Source organism: Ursus arctos, unplaced genomic scaffold (genome assembly GCF_023065955.2).
Source record: "Ursus arctos isolate Adak ecotype North America unplaced genomic scaffold, UrsArc2.0 scaffold_8, whole genome shotgun sequence".
Classification (NCBI taxonomy): domain Eukaryota; kingdom Metazoa; phylum Chordata; class Mammalia; order Carnivora; family Ursidae; genus Ursus; species Ursus arctos.
This window is the reverse complement of record NW_026623100.1, coordinates 32,411,414-32,426,550: the sequence shown is the minus strand read 5'-3', so window position 1 is coordinate 32,426,550 and position 15,137 is coordinate 32,411,414. Positions and strand designations below refer to the sequence as shown.

The 15,137-nt window shown below is 38.7% G+C and overlaps 1 long non-coding RNA gene across 2 annotated transcripts in view; it reads right to left on the bottom strand.

Moving 5' to 3' along the window:
- LOC130543163 (uncharacterized) overlaps nucleotides 1-15,137 on the bottom strand; it is an 82,566-nt gene that overhangs the window by 4,240 nt on the left and 63,189 nt on the right. The window contains exons 1-2 of one of the 2 annotated variants that reach the window (XR_008958295.1): nucleotides 2,197-2,333; nucleotides 2,029-2,080 (exon numbers count right to left, since the gene is read on the bottom strand). This is a non-coding gene — a long non-coding RNA (uncharacterized LOC130543163). Of the gene's footprint in view, nucleotides 1-2,028; nucleotides 2,081-2,196; nucleotides 2,334-15,137 lie in introns of those variants that run through there. The other variant, XR_008958296.1, reaches the window with a different exon arrangement.

Here is a 15,137-nt window from a genome sequence, read left to right as displayed (position 1 = left end):
ATGTAGCATGTCCTTGCTTTCTCTGTCGAGACACACGTTAGTGATCCCAGGAGGGAAAATAAACATACGTTTTTAAATGAAGATATTTAAAATGTACCCCATATTTCAGCGTGTTGCTGTAACCTGGTCTTTTTTATGTCCCTCCTATAAAACCTAAATTAAGCCTCTTAGGAGAGGTTTTGCTGTAGGTTTCATCTAAGAACACAATACATTTTAAATGGTTCCAGTACTTGAGTGCACTTTAACATGTGATCACCAACGTGCATTTTCTTTCCTCTCTTCCAAGCAGCAGGCTTTTAAAAGGATGAGCCTTCTTTAAAATTTAGCTTCATTTGAAATGTAAACTTTTAACAAATAGTAATTGCTCCTGCAGCTCTATTGATAAAGTGAATGGCAGCAAATCTTTTCTCTCTCTCTCTCTCTCTCTCTCTCTCTCGTAACATTTTGAAACACCCATCAGTGTCAAAGGAAACTGCACACGTCTCCTTTGCTGCTCGAAATAAGGCTCAGCGATGTTAAGAAAAATGTCAGAAAAAGCTTAGTGGATTAAAGTAACATTTCTGCACCATGTCACAGAGAACGGCAGGGCAGACTGGTCTGCATAATTCTGAAAGATATTTTGTGCAAAATGCTTACTCTCTAAACCAAATGAAATTTTATTTGGAAAGATTTAAGATTGTATTTGATAACATACAACATCCAGTTGTTTTTCTAGATCTTGTTATTCCTTAATATGCCTTTGGTATGTATTTTTTAAATCAGAGCAATGATACACCCTTCTCTTTGTAGTGCGTTTCCCCACCCGTGTGCAGCGTCAAAATACATTTCAGACTCTTCAATGCATTTTTCTTTTCTTTCTCAAATTCCTAGGATGTGCATTCAGTGAAAGCAGTAAAAATGCTGGGCTCTTGCGCATGCAAATTTATTGAACTAATCAGTCCTTTTGCGCTTTAAATAAAATTTGTATATGGCTTTGGAGATGCTCAGAATAGTTCATTTATAGATACAAAAATATATACATAAAGCATTTATATTTCATTCATGTATTAAAAATAAATTATTGGTTTGAGATTTTTAGTTTTGTTCTATTTTTCTAAAGAATGTTCAATAATTGCAAAAGTATAACAATAGTAAAATATCTCGTAGTATCATAAGCATGTAATTAAAACTTAACAGTTAAAAAAGAAAATAACTTACAGATTCATTACTGGATACCAATAGACATGGCAAGATTAGTTTTACAGAAACAAGGTAAATCTCAGCTGATTTTAAGTATAAACTTTTTCAAAACAGTTTAAAAATGAATTTAGACAAATTTGTCTCTTAACCTTTAAAGATTTCCTGCCTGTTTCTGTATGTCCTTTATTACATTAATTTTTTATTTAAATTACACCATTAACTGGATATGAATTTATCAAGAATACATGTATTGATTTATAAAACAGTACCATTAATTATTATAATAGCTAGATGTAGCTGATATTACAAAGCCATTTAAAGGTTTTTAATATAACTTGGACATACATAGATAGATAGACATTATGGACAAGACTACAATTTAAACTGGCTACTAGCAGTTAATGAAATCCTTGATTTATATTCTAGTTTAGAGATTGATTATATTGTTGCTTTGTAAAACTATTTATATTATGCCATTTTTCAAAGGATGTCTCAATAAAAAAGCTAAATAAAATATTCAGTCAATTCCCAAAGCAGATTTTGTTTTCTATATTTTAAATGCTAGTGAAAATAATTGATTGTGTGTGTTCCAAGCTTTGTCATTTCCATTCCAGAGGTGGCTTTCCTGAAGGGAGCCTTGTTTGCAATGCACACTTTCTCGCACACTCTTGATCTTGCAGAAACAAACCCCTTCTCTTTATTTCATTACCAACATCGCTCCCCGCCCTCCCCCCAACAAACCCATGTATATTTCACAAAACCCGCACATCAGGACACATAAGTCTTTTTGGCATCTTTTATGTAATGCATTTTTTTTTTTTCTTAAGGTTGTGGAAAACTGGGACTTACCCCAAAGCCGCAAAGCAGGCAATCACGAAGAGTATTTGGGTAAGAATGCAATCTGAAGAGAAAAAAAGAAAAATGAGGAAGAATATAAGCAAATAACTGTAACACTTTCAAATTACTTTTCAAATGATAATTAGCCAACGAATAGATTGAAAGTTAAATTCTTTTCACATTGTACTTGGTGTGGGTCTCCTGGTCTCTTTATTTATATCACTTTTCCTTGCCTGGCAACATATGTTACCGATTTATTATAGTATTTTTACTGTTAGCAGACAAATCTAAAGGCTAGCTGAGAAGGCTAGCTTCATCTGATGACTTTCACAACAACTGCAGGGCATCCTTGAGGGTGAGCCAATAGGCTCTTTTGAAGCTATAATACTATTAACCATTTTGATGCCGAAATATTTCTCATAGCTCAAGTTGGTTCTCTTTTTGTAGGTGCTCTGGGTTCTGTGTATATAAAAGTTTAATGTAAATGATTTGTTTAGTAAATATTTCACTAGCCTTCTAAGCACTTTCTTCCATGTGTCCTAAGTTGCATAAAAGCCATATGGATGCTTTGGTTTCTTTATTTTCCCTTTCTTTTACAGGACACTGAAATCTGGACACACATTTATAAGTAAACAGCTATCAAGCATCAAGTTAAGTTGTCACTTCTCCCTCCCGCATGCCATTAATTTTCTGCTACGCTACTAAGAGAAACAAATATTCTTTAGAGTTCCAATGATCACATCACTGATATATGTACAGACCAGAAAAGTAAAGTTCAAGGGAGAGAGATTCTTTTGGGCTAAGAATCTGAAATTACTTTCCAAATTAGAGATGCCGTTCACTATGGCCATTTTAATGGATACGTGGTACTAGCCAAAGGTTTATGCCTTTTAATATGTACACGTGAAAATGTCTGTTTTAGAACTGTACTTGTTGACTAAAGATATTCATTTTAAAGCTGCCAAATAACAAACTTTTATTTTTTATCACCTGTAATTTACTTCAGTCCAAATTATCTAGTTACTTTAATTTAAAATCCTGACAATCTCTTTCGCCACTTAAATGTCCCACGCAGTGTTCACTTACAACTCCAGGTACATTTTATAGAATCTCTTCTGAGCATACATGGCTTAAAATTTTAGAAATTAAGTCTCAGATTTTGGAAGCCAGTGTTTCTTGCCTACAAGGTCCAGCTCGGCAACTACAATGTAATACCATTTTGATACCAGAATTCAAGGAATAAAACTGAGACATCCGTGGTAGCACTTAGGGGTCTCACCGTCAAAAAAGTGAACTTTGAGGACCTGAAATGCACCCTGCACCCCTAAGATGCAGGGGATGCTGGGAGGTATTGTCTGTCCAAACTCACCTAGCATAGTAGACAGTCTGCAAATCATAGCAGTGCCATAACTTCCCAACATATTTCAGAACACACCGCCAACCTGGTTTTCAGACATTTGTATGTAGAATCTGCCTTTGGAACAGGTGGTAAAATAACTACCATCCATCTCACCATTCAGCTAATTCTATTTTTTCTTTATTAAAAGTTCCCAGATCTTCATCACTTAGACTTCAATATACTTTCCATAGATTTTATTTTGATATTAATTATAATTACTCCAGCACAATAATAACAAGTAAATTTTATATTAAACATATATAGACATATGGTTTTGTCCCAGTCTAATGTCGCTTAATCTTTAAGGGGGCTTACTGTTAAGACCTACTGTCAGATATTTACCATATGTATTTTTTTTTTTTGTCCCAAGGAGGCATCTTACAGTGACTCTAGGTAATTTTAAGTCAGGAGCAATTGTGATCAAAAGGATTTCAGCTTCTGAGAATGAGGCCAAGTTTCTGAAAGCATAAATGCACAGCAGTTCTGAAAGTGATCGCATGTAGGGTTACGAATACCCAGGTGACTCAGTGCTAGTCCTGTCATTTCATTCCATGAATGAGCCCATCCTAAAGGTACTGATTAGGACACGTTCATTTTAAAAATTAATTTTCTCAGAAAAATGAATGGAGACAACGCTGTTGAAGTCCCTAGAGTCTTCTTCTTCAAAAGATTATATTTTTGAACCAAGATAAAATCTCTAGCAGAGTTTTATCCCCACACATGGAAGCATGCCAACCGTGTACATGGCGCTCCAAGCTCCTCGATGCTTGATGCTTGTTTAGACTGGGTCCTCCGCTCCCTGATATAGTGCCCTTAATAGAGGAAATGGGCTGGACTGTCCCTTCTCTGCTTCTCTTAATCTGCCCCCTCCACCCACCACATTGTCTCTCCCTCCTCCACCTTAAGGCAGGTGCCTTTTAAAGGCCTGGATCTGAAGACACACATTCCTCCAGCTTCCTGGCTGGGGCTCTGTCCTTATCATTCTGTAATATCTCTAACTGGCCCCTTCCAGCAACTGGTCCAACCCTAAGCTGGGATCCCCCCTTCCCTGTTGCTCCTCACCTCTACCCTGACCCCCAAGGGCCACCACCCTGCTTTCTGTTTTGTCCATCACCTCGGTTCTTTTCCCCTGTTTCTGACCTGCACTTTTTCTGGATCAGACGCAGGCAGGTTGAGAGGTAATGAGAACCAGATGGACACAGCGCAGAAATTGCCCAAATGGGTATGAGAATGTGGGGAGCTGTCAGGCATGGAGAGAAGCTGGAATTTTTCAGCAATAAAATGGGATTTATCGCCACTCTACCACAGTCATTGCCGACAACCGTTTACCTTGACAGAAACCCCATTCCAATAGGCCACGCCGATGCAGATTCTTTTTTCCCAAAGAGTGATGATTGGTATTTGTTCTAAGGCTCAAATGGCCTGCACTAAAGGTGAAGCATTAGGCCAAAGTCCTGTATTCCCCACTGAGGCAAATGAACCTGCTAAAATAAGTTCCTTCCACAATGGCTGTGTAATTGAAACCAGAAAGTGAGAGAATTTGATAAATTGCTTGACCCTGAAGGAATGTTAAGGTCATAAATTTTCATTGCATTTTTTTCTCTCTCTTTTTTTATTTTTATATATTGATTATATTTAGTATTTGCTTCAAAATTCAACAAGCTTACAGATCATCGGTTGTGGCCCCAGGGGAGAGCACAGTAAATCATCAATTAAGAGGGCAGGGGGGGCCATTCTCCTCTCATCTTCCAAAGAGGAATGTCAGCTCCTCAGTCTTCCAAGGACAGTCATGGAGGTGTCTCACATCTCAGAATTATTCCAACTTTGCACGCAATTTGTCCTGGCATGGACAAAGTCAAATCCACAGGAAAGATTTTTCTCGGAGGGTGCTGCTACACTTCTATCATTTAAGAATGATGGACTGTTAAGAGACTGGCAATCCATTTACAGCGATCACACCCACACACCTTTTCCCCCTGGAACCTGAAAGTAGGAACAATGGTATTTTAGCTGAAAAAGGCAATCCTCTTTTTTTAGGTAAATGGAAAGTGTGCCTGTGTGTGTGTGCTTGAGAGCCCCCGTGCTGCTGAATGCTGGTTTTGGCAAGTCTGCTTTGAAATTTTTCAAACTTACTTTTTAAAAATCTGGATTATCTTCATGTGGAAATAAAACATAGGTCATAAAAACAGCCCAAACCACATACGACATAATGTAAAACGGACTAAAATACTAAAGTCATCACATAGTAGCAAATTTCTACACGTCTTGCTTTAAGGTTTTACTTGTTTTTCTAAGAAGTGAATGAACTAGGCTTGTCAGCATTTTAATTTAGCTGTATTTTCTACCGATGGCTTGTCGTGATACATTACAAAGAGCGTATATATATATCTCGCCAGTCTAACAGGTTAAATAATTTCTGGATCGCCAAAACTTCTGGTCCTTGAAAATTTTAAAGAATAACCCATCTCCTTTGTGTTTGTGTGCTTAGCTTATTCTCACTGTAAAGTAAATAAAATCAGAAGTATTTAATCACGAATGCTTAGCTTTTATGTTCAGAATTTTCAGAATTCAAGAGACCCAAACTGGGACGCCAAGCAGAATTTCTGACTGACCACCAGGACAATTTCTCTAATTTAGGAAAGATTCGTGCCGATTTATTTTCAACTATTAATGATCAGTTTACAGATTGAAACCAATACTAGCTCAAGGGTGTGTAAGTATTAAATAAGCCCGTGTACATTTCTTGAAAACCATCTAAACTGTATAAGAAAAAGATAATTTATGGTGCATTCCTTAAAGTATCATTGGTAGGGGTGAGACTAAATAATTTCCAGTCCTGTATCGTATTTTCTTTTGCTCAAAAGTAATGAATGACAATATTTATTCAGAGTATTTCTATCTCAAAAAATTTTTCTTGGTCAAGTAAAGAAATTTGAAAGAGAGTCCATAAAAGAAATAAATCCAAATCCTTATTATCCCCAAACATGAAAGTCAGAGAATTTGTGAGTGAGGCAAAGTAGTAAGTAATAAATAGTTCCAAGGCTGTTGAAAATCTTAGAACCTGGCACCAAAGTGCAGGGGAAAAGATAACTTTCATACGTTAGTGCTTATATGTTTATAAATAATCTAATAGGAACTCAGCAAGCATGTGTCTTCATCTTATAGAAGGGAGATCATGATGGACCTATGATCTACTTTTAATCTAGTGGCTTTGTCAGTGTTAAAAACGTGACTTCCTTCCTCTGCACTTAAAAATTTCGTTGCAAGGCTGTTTCAGAAAAACAAAAAATAAATAAATATATGCGTATGTATGTATATATACATATCTATAAGTATAAATAAAATATGAACAGAAAATGGCTTCAATCACTAATATTTTTGCAAACTAATGTTCAGCTGATGCAACTCAATTTTATTTTGCATCACATTAGTGTCATAATGGTAATGACTAGCCTTTATTCACTAACAGTTTGAGTCAGCACTTTGAGACATTTTCAAATTAGGTCATACTGCACATTTGTGGCTGATACAAAGGTTGATTAAGAGAGCTGCACAATTTTAAAGTGATGTGGTGTGAGTTGAATTAAGTTCTCTCTCTGATAGTTACGGGAAATGTGAGCCACCATAACTAAGCAGAAATAATGTATGGGCTATAGGGGGAGAATATATTTCCACAGAGTGCTTGAAGTCATACTCATTTACAATTTCACAAAGTCCTCTGTCTGTTATGGAAGAATTCTATCATGGGGCCTAGAAACAAGCAATGAATTACAATAAGGACACTGGAGGCCTGGTCCTCAGTCCTGTTGCAGTGAAAGTCAGTTTTTGCCTTTATGTCCCTTTTGATCGTCTCAATAAAGAGCTCTTTTTTTTTTTTCCTTCTAGTCACTGACTACTGCTTTTCTGAAGTCAAAATGATCCTGTGTCACAACCAAACCATTTACCCATAATGTGATGATGCTGAGGTCTGGCTAAATCGTTATGCAGGCTGGACCTGAAGAGAATAAAAAAGAAAAGAAGGAAGAAGGTCCACTTAAAGTGATATTGTCATGGCAGACCCACAACCTCACCTAAAATGTGTAGGCACAGGACCGTCTTTAATTCACCCCGCACTTCCAATGAATTATAAAAATTACCCCGGAAAAAGAGCACCTTTTCATTGGGTTTAGGGAGAAGAAAAATAAAAGCTGAAAGTCTTACTTGTTGGTTTGCTCAAAAGGGCAAAAATAGCTATTATTGACACTGTATTCACTTCACATTGCCCTCTCTGTAGCAGAAAGGAGCCATAGAAGACTATATATATGTCCATATATATATAAAATATTATTGGTACAAGTGACCTTAAAAACCAAGGAACCTGGAGGAAAACTGGAACCGTGTATGGCCCTGAGACGAAAGAAAACCTCCGTCCTTGGCTTAGCAGGCTTTGGTCCCGAGGACACAAAAGGAGTTCCCCATAGTTTCTCTTGCACATATCCCTGGCTTTCTTTGCATGGGCACCCTGAAACATATGGGATCAAATCACATTGTATTTATGTCTTTGTTGTGCTTTTTCAAATTTCCACTTCCCGTGCAGACCTTTCTGTACTCCTGGATTGCGTCCCTCCCGGAAGGGACGGCCAAGGTGGCCTGCCCTGCCCCCTGCGGACCGCTTACCTCCAACTTCTTTTCAGTTTCTTTGAAATTCCATCTGAGCTTTCACGGAAGTTTGTACTGAACTTGTTTTCTTGGGGAAAAGACACAGGCAAAGTAAGAGGAAGGACCCCACTAAAAAAAAAAATTAAAAAAAAGTGTACATGTTGATTTTTTTTTTTTTTAAATAAATGAGCCTGGGGCACCTGCGTGGCTCAGGTGGTTAAGGGTCTGGCTCCTGAGCTCAGCTCAGGTCTTGATCTCAGGGTCATGAGTTCAGGCCCCGCACCGGGCTCCACGCTAGGCATGGAGCCTACTTAAAAAAATAAATTTAAAAAAATAATAAATGCACCTAATTGGGGACATAAAGTTGTATTAGTCACAATCACTCTCGATATTTATAATATGTTTATATTCCAGGCTCCTTAAGATTTTCACAAGAATAAAAGGCAAGCAGCCTTCAAATCTTGAGAGGGATATAAACAAGAACTCTTCGGAAGGGAGGGAGGGAAAAAAAAGGAAGAGAGAAAAACAGGGAGGGAAGGAGGGAAAGGAAGACTGATTTCAGCTCTTTCCCTCCGTCCCAACAAAGTCCTGCTCTCGAGGCACCATCCCCGGTCACTGGTGTCTGTCCTTCTGCTGCGCGAGCTACGAGCCCTGCGAGTGACACGTAAACTGGCTGCCTTCAGTTCTGCCGTCGTGGCTTTCTTGTTACGCACAGAACCCACACTTCTAATAAGGCATAACTCGAATTTGGATAACTCCTTGCTCTTGCTGAACTACAGAGCTTGCTCTGCCTGACCTGATGATTTAGCCCAAGAGCAAGAGCCACGGAACGTCCTGAGACCCAGAGGAAAACACAAACATCCCTGGGTTCGTAGGCTGCCGATTTATACCCGAAGCGAAGGCCGCAGGATGTCTCAAGCACATACGTTCTACTTTCGAACACACCCCGGGGGTGTGCAATCACTTAATTTACATTTTCGAAAGGTCACTGGTGGTACTCGCTAGAAGGGATTAGGTATTTGACTTATTTTGAAGTAGGCTACTTTGCCTAGCTAGGGAGACACACCTTTCCAGCTACTGGGCTGACCTAAGTCTGAGTCGCCCTGATATCGCCAGGAGCAGACAAAAGTATTTTTGCCATTTTGTTAAGCAATTAAGGGAATACTTGAGTTTCTCCAACAGTTTAATTTAGTACACGAGAATAGCATCCAGTGAACTATGTTTATTAATAGTGGGGGTTTTATTATTATTTTCCAGAACAGATACAGTAACATTACAGGGGTTCAGTGTGACTTTTGATGATCTGGCATGCCGTGATTAAATAAGGTTAACCCTCATTTTCTATGCTAATAGGATATTTATAATCTCCACAGCATATCCAATTTAACGATTTTATTCTCTGTTGTTCAGAAAGTATTTCTTATTAGTGAAAGAGAATACCCTTACATTCGCCACAGATGCTAGTTTAATTGGGCTTGAGTGCCTTGTGTATAATTAATCCACTTCTCTAATATTTCATCTATAATTACACAATGAACAATGTGCTTAAATTTCATAAAATTAGTGGGTTCAAAAGAAAGACTTCAAAAAAAATGAGCATTCCCTTCTCAAGCTTTCCCAAGCCTTACTGAGAGCCTGATGAAAATACGGCTCAGGCCAGTGTGAGTTCTGTGAATGCAGAATGGATGCCCAAAGGCTCTGAAGTTAAAAGCAAAGATAATGGTCTCCTCCAGCTCTACTCATCTCACCAATGACAATGTCAGCAGCAGCACCGTTTGGTCCAGTCCCCGCTATCGCTGGAGAAATTGGATCAGAATCGCCACATACTGTATTCCGAAGGTCCCTGCAAATGTCAGTCTTCAAGAAGGTATTTCAAATGGCAAATCTGTTTGGTTTGGGGTTTGGGTATTTTTCTCTCCCAGCATTTAGAGCTCTCTTTTGGGCAAACTCATTTCAGATAGCAGCCTATGAAGCTTATCATGGAAATCAACTTTTAGTTCTGTTAGGAATGTGACCAAGAAGAGAAAGAGGGAGAACAAAAAGAGAGAACCTGGTTTATGATTTTGAGCGTTCCTTTACTGATGGAAGGAAGTTAGTGGAACCCCTGAGTGTGCGTGTGTGTATTACCCATGTTAGCTCAAATGAGGATGTTTTTACACTGGCAGGATACTTGCTGACTTTATTTAAAAAAAAAAAAAAAAAAGGATTTCAAGGACAAAAGAAAAATGCATTATGGGGATTTGGGAGAGTTTTTCCAAGGGCCACAGGAAACCTCCATGTTCATGCTCAGTGCTGTCCAGCTCAGGGGAGTTGTCCACATGCCGCCTTCAATGTGCCTTCTCTTGTACCCCTAAAATATCCATCTTATAAAGGTCCTTAGAGGTTACTTCCTCATTTTGCTTTCCAACATGTTCGTTCCACTTCTTCCAAAGAGAGGGCCAGTTGCCAAAGTGACCACTGGGATTCAGCAGCCTACCCACTGGTCAACAGACAATGAAACACCCCCAAAGATGTCAAACAGAATCACCTTTTGAACCCACAACGTCTAAGTGAAAAAGCAGTTGGTTGTTGTATTAGTCAGGATCTGGTCGGGAAACTAGAATCACCACCAGATAGTTCAACAGGGGGAGATTTAAACTAGGGAACTAGTCACAAAGGTATCGAAAGAACTGAAAGGTCCAATAGAGACCCACCAAGAGTTTGGCAATAGTAGGAAGCCACTGCTATCCCTAGATCGAAGGAACCAAGGAAAGGGGACAGGTTCTGGGACCTCGGAGGAGATGCAGCCATTGCCAGAACCGCTTTGAAAGCACATGGAGACAGGGGGTGGAGTATCCCAGCCTCTCCCATCCTCTCTACTGAGAGGCTTCTTTGGCAGAACCTTTATAGAAGGCAGATGGCAAGGTGCTTGGCAGGGGTAAGCCCCCTAGAATATGAAAGAGCAAGAAAAGGGCAGGAATGGGGCTCAGAGCAAACAGGTGTATGACCAAGCAAGGTTCCTTCTCAACAGCCTTAAGACTCGTGTGTGAAGATAAAATTCCATACGAATCCCCGCGTGAAGACAGAAGGAAATTGGTATTTATGTTGTTTTCGAATTCCTGAGGTGCTACATCGAGGAGCACCAACTAGGAAAATGACTATCATGTTGACGATAAACATTTGAGCAAACTCAATCTACTTTAGCTATGTGGATTAAAAGGGGACACAGATGCTTAAAAAGTTGAGGCCACCCTCTATCCGAAACCTTCGAAGTTGTGTGTCATTTTCCAGCCCCGAGTGGCCCACCAGCAGCAAAGTGAGGTGCAAAGAGCGGGTCAACCTTGACTTCAAGTTTTCTGGACTCCATAGACTTCGTACAGCCCAGGCTTTGCTTGAACAAAGTTGGAAGGTTTTTCTTGGGGATGCTTTGCTGCACCCCATCTGAGCAGCCCCAGACTGTTCGTGTTCTATGCCCCTTCACCATACAGCTGCCCCATGGCCAGATCAACTACTGAAAAAATAGTGTTTCTATTATCCTCATAACCCTCAAACTATTCTTCCTGGACACCTGCTAGCACTGGTAGGGTTTGTCGTTGAGGCTCAGGGACAAGGTCACCTCGAAGCCTAGACCCAAGTGTACTTTCAAGGTTTAACATCTTATCTTCCTGCTCCTCTATTTTCAGCCGTGTCACTTGTCCATTACAATGCATGCCGCAGTTAAAAGAGATTTGCATTTGGTCCTACAAAATGAAGATTTCATAAGTTAGCTTTTTTTTTCTTCCTGACCAGAATCCATATTACTTGGAAAGAGAAAGGCCAAAGGGAAATTATTGCTATTTTAGACAGCAGCATAAATTTTCTTCCTATTTTTAACCTAGCTTTTAATTTAATAAGTTTTATGACCCTTATATTAAGTACATATGTTTTACAAGACATTGTGTCCCTTGAGTCACCCTGAATTTGCTCTACTGTACCGGAGTTAAATGAACGAATACCATGTTTCTGATTTTAGCTCACCCTGCATTTGATCCTTATAATACGCCCGGTAAAGCTTCCTAAAAACAGAGAACCACAACACAACTCAAAGGCCATCTAAAGGCTGTCATATATTGTTTTAAATGAAGTGAATGACTGTGTGTCCCTCAGAAGTATTTTAAATTTTGGATTTCTCTTACTGGTACTTGTAATAAATAATGAAGGACCTACAAAGTCATGAAAATGGTGTCTCTTCTTCCGATCTGGCAACTAAGCAAACAAACACCTTTATGGGTTTATTCCATTGGCCAGTGTGAAGACAGTTCTCCTTCAAATTCAAGTTTCAAAATTGAAAACAATCAGATATGGTCATCTGAAGTAGTAATAATTTTCTTCTACAAAAATTTCCATCATCCTGTGTTCATGGTCATTTGAAAATGAGTTTGGTGCTATTTAAATACAGTGAGGGTCTCACCAATCCTAAAAGAAAGATTCTTTGAATAATAATTCTATGGTTATTTAAGAAGAACTTTTTGAATTCATACCAGAATGGAAGAAATCACCTACAATGTTAGTGTAGAGGTCGGTTTAGCAGTTAGTAGTTGGCTAATGAAGAGATAGGTTTTCCTAAGTCCACAGGGGGTGAGCAGTAGGCAAGAGCTGTGGGGGCAGAGGCGTGCCCCGGCTCAGAGGCGTGTGTGTAAATAGTGCAAAACTATAACCACATTGCATTGGTGACCAAACTTGTTTTTTAATTAAGATGTAATGGATTTTTATACCCTACCAGAGTACAGGAGCCATTGATTAGCTGAATATTCAACCAGAAAATCTTTATAACGTAATACAATTTGTTTTGAAATATGCTTTATAAATTTTCTGCTTCAATTCTGATTTTCAAATGGTTTCCCTACATACGCCAAAGTTTAGTAAATCAAGAGCTTACTAAAAGTGCATTTTAGGTCAATGGATTGAGGGTGGCACAAACTCAAGATGGCAAAATTAGCCTTCACACCACAATTTCAGATTATGTGCCAGAATGTATGACTGTGTACACTTGAGTTTACTAATGCATCAAGTCCAATTCAAGAAGCCATTAATTTCTTTCCTTTTCATTTTGTTTGCTTTTGTCCTACTTCAGTGACTTTGAAGGACATGACCTTAAAATATAATTGGTTATTCAGTAGAACTTCCCTCAAAGATCTACATAAGAATTGATGTTTATTTCACAATCATGTATAGGCTCAAAATGGATATGTTGCCTCGTGATTTTATTGTTAGAGGAAACCATCCATTATTTTCAAAAGGAAAGAATCTCAGCTTCTCTGTATTTCATTTTCAAAACTGAGTGACAAAAATATTAGACCTGTGTGAAATCTATTTAAATATTGGCTCCTTGTAGATTATTTGCATTTAAAAGGTTGTTTTGTTTTTTTAGAAAACATGGAAGGGTCTCTAATATCTAGAAACTTTTGGTCAGTCCAACCATCTATGTTATGGCCACTCTGCTGAGAAATACAGGTTAGGATGGAATGTTGGCATTAGGCTCCAGGAAAACAAGGGCTGGCCATTTTAGCCCGTCAACTAGAACTCCTGGTCACCTCCCAAGGGGCAAATTGATGTCAAGTTCTGCTGTCTGTCAGGATTAAGTGCCTGTTTGCTTTTTCACTAACATGTGGTTTGAGAACAAAGCAGCTCAAATCTCCTCAGTCCCTAACAAAGCATCTCAAATTGCTGAGTAAAATTCCTTAATCCCCCATCTTAATCTGAAAACACCAGCACACTGTGGTCTCTTTTTGTGTTGCTTCTCCACTCCACCCACCCCTATCGCCCCCATTCCTGACCACCTCCTCCTCAACACCACCATTAGCATGTGCATTTGACTCCCCCTTTCAGTGATTCTTCAGTAGAATATCATCAAGTTGGAAATCCAGGTAATGTGGTCGGAGATCGTACTGCATCTAGTCATTTTTATTCCTTATCAATTTCCTTTTTAAAAGTGAAGGGAAAAAAAATAAAGATCATAACAGAGGGATTAATTAACCACCTTCACATACCCTTGAAGTTTATATGTACATAAATAGTATTGTCAAAAGTCTTAATGGACAGGATTTGATTGCTTGCTTGCCATATTTGTCAATTCTCAGTCGGAAGTCGAAGGGATATGGGGATTTCGCATACAAACTTAGGATATTTTCACTAGGTAAGAGAAAGAAGCGAAATTCTCTTCGATGACTGGTTTGAAACTATGAAACAGTCTTTGTTAACATGTGGCAAAAGAATCAGCATTCAGAAAATATTTCCCATGATTTGCATATGTTCATTATATATTAAGGAAGATTTTATCCAACCACTAGAGTTGAAAGGCTTCAACTTTTGGATGCCTTAATTTGCAAAGCATTCCAGTCTGCACGTTGAATTACATAAAACCCTATTTCAACGCTTCATGATATCTTTCCTTACTAATTTTAGTCGAAAATAGGATTGGTAGATTTTTCTTAGGAGGATATTTTGGAGAGCTGCCAAATTAAGCTCTGGTCTTAGGGAAGCTGAAACTAACTCATGATGGTTATTTTTCCCCCCTATTTTTCTATAAAAAAGTTGAATTCACCATAAAAAAATAAAATAAGGGGCACCTGGGTGGTGCAGTCAAACTTCCTACTCTTGGTTTTGGCTCAGGTCATGATCTCAGGGTGTGAGATCAAGCCCCGAATCAGGCTCCACGATCAACACGGAGTCTGCTAGAGATTCTTTCTCCCTCTCCCTTTGTCCCTTCTGCTCATGCACTCTGTCTCTCTCTCTCAAATAAATTTTTAAAAAGGAATTTAAAATAAAATAAATAAAATAAAATAAAATAAAATAAAATAAAATAAAATAAAATAAAATAAAATCAGGGGCGCCTGGGTGGCACAGCGGTTAAGCGTCTGCCTTCGGCTCAGGGCGTGATCCCGGCGTTATGGGATCAAGTCCCACATCAGGCTCCTCCGCTATGAGCCTGCTTCTTCCTCTCCCACTCCCCCTGCTTGTGTTCCCTCTCTCGCTGGCTGTCTCTGTCTCTGTTGAATAAATAAATAAAATCTTTAAAAAAAAATAAAAATAAAAATAAAATAAAATCAGAAAACATTACCTCACT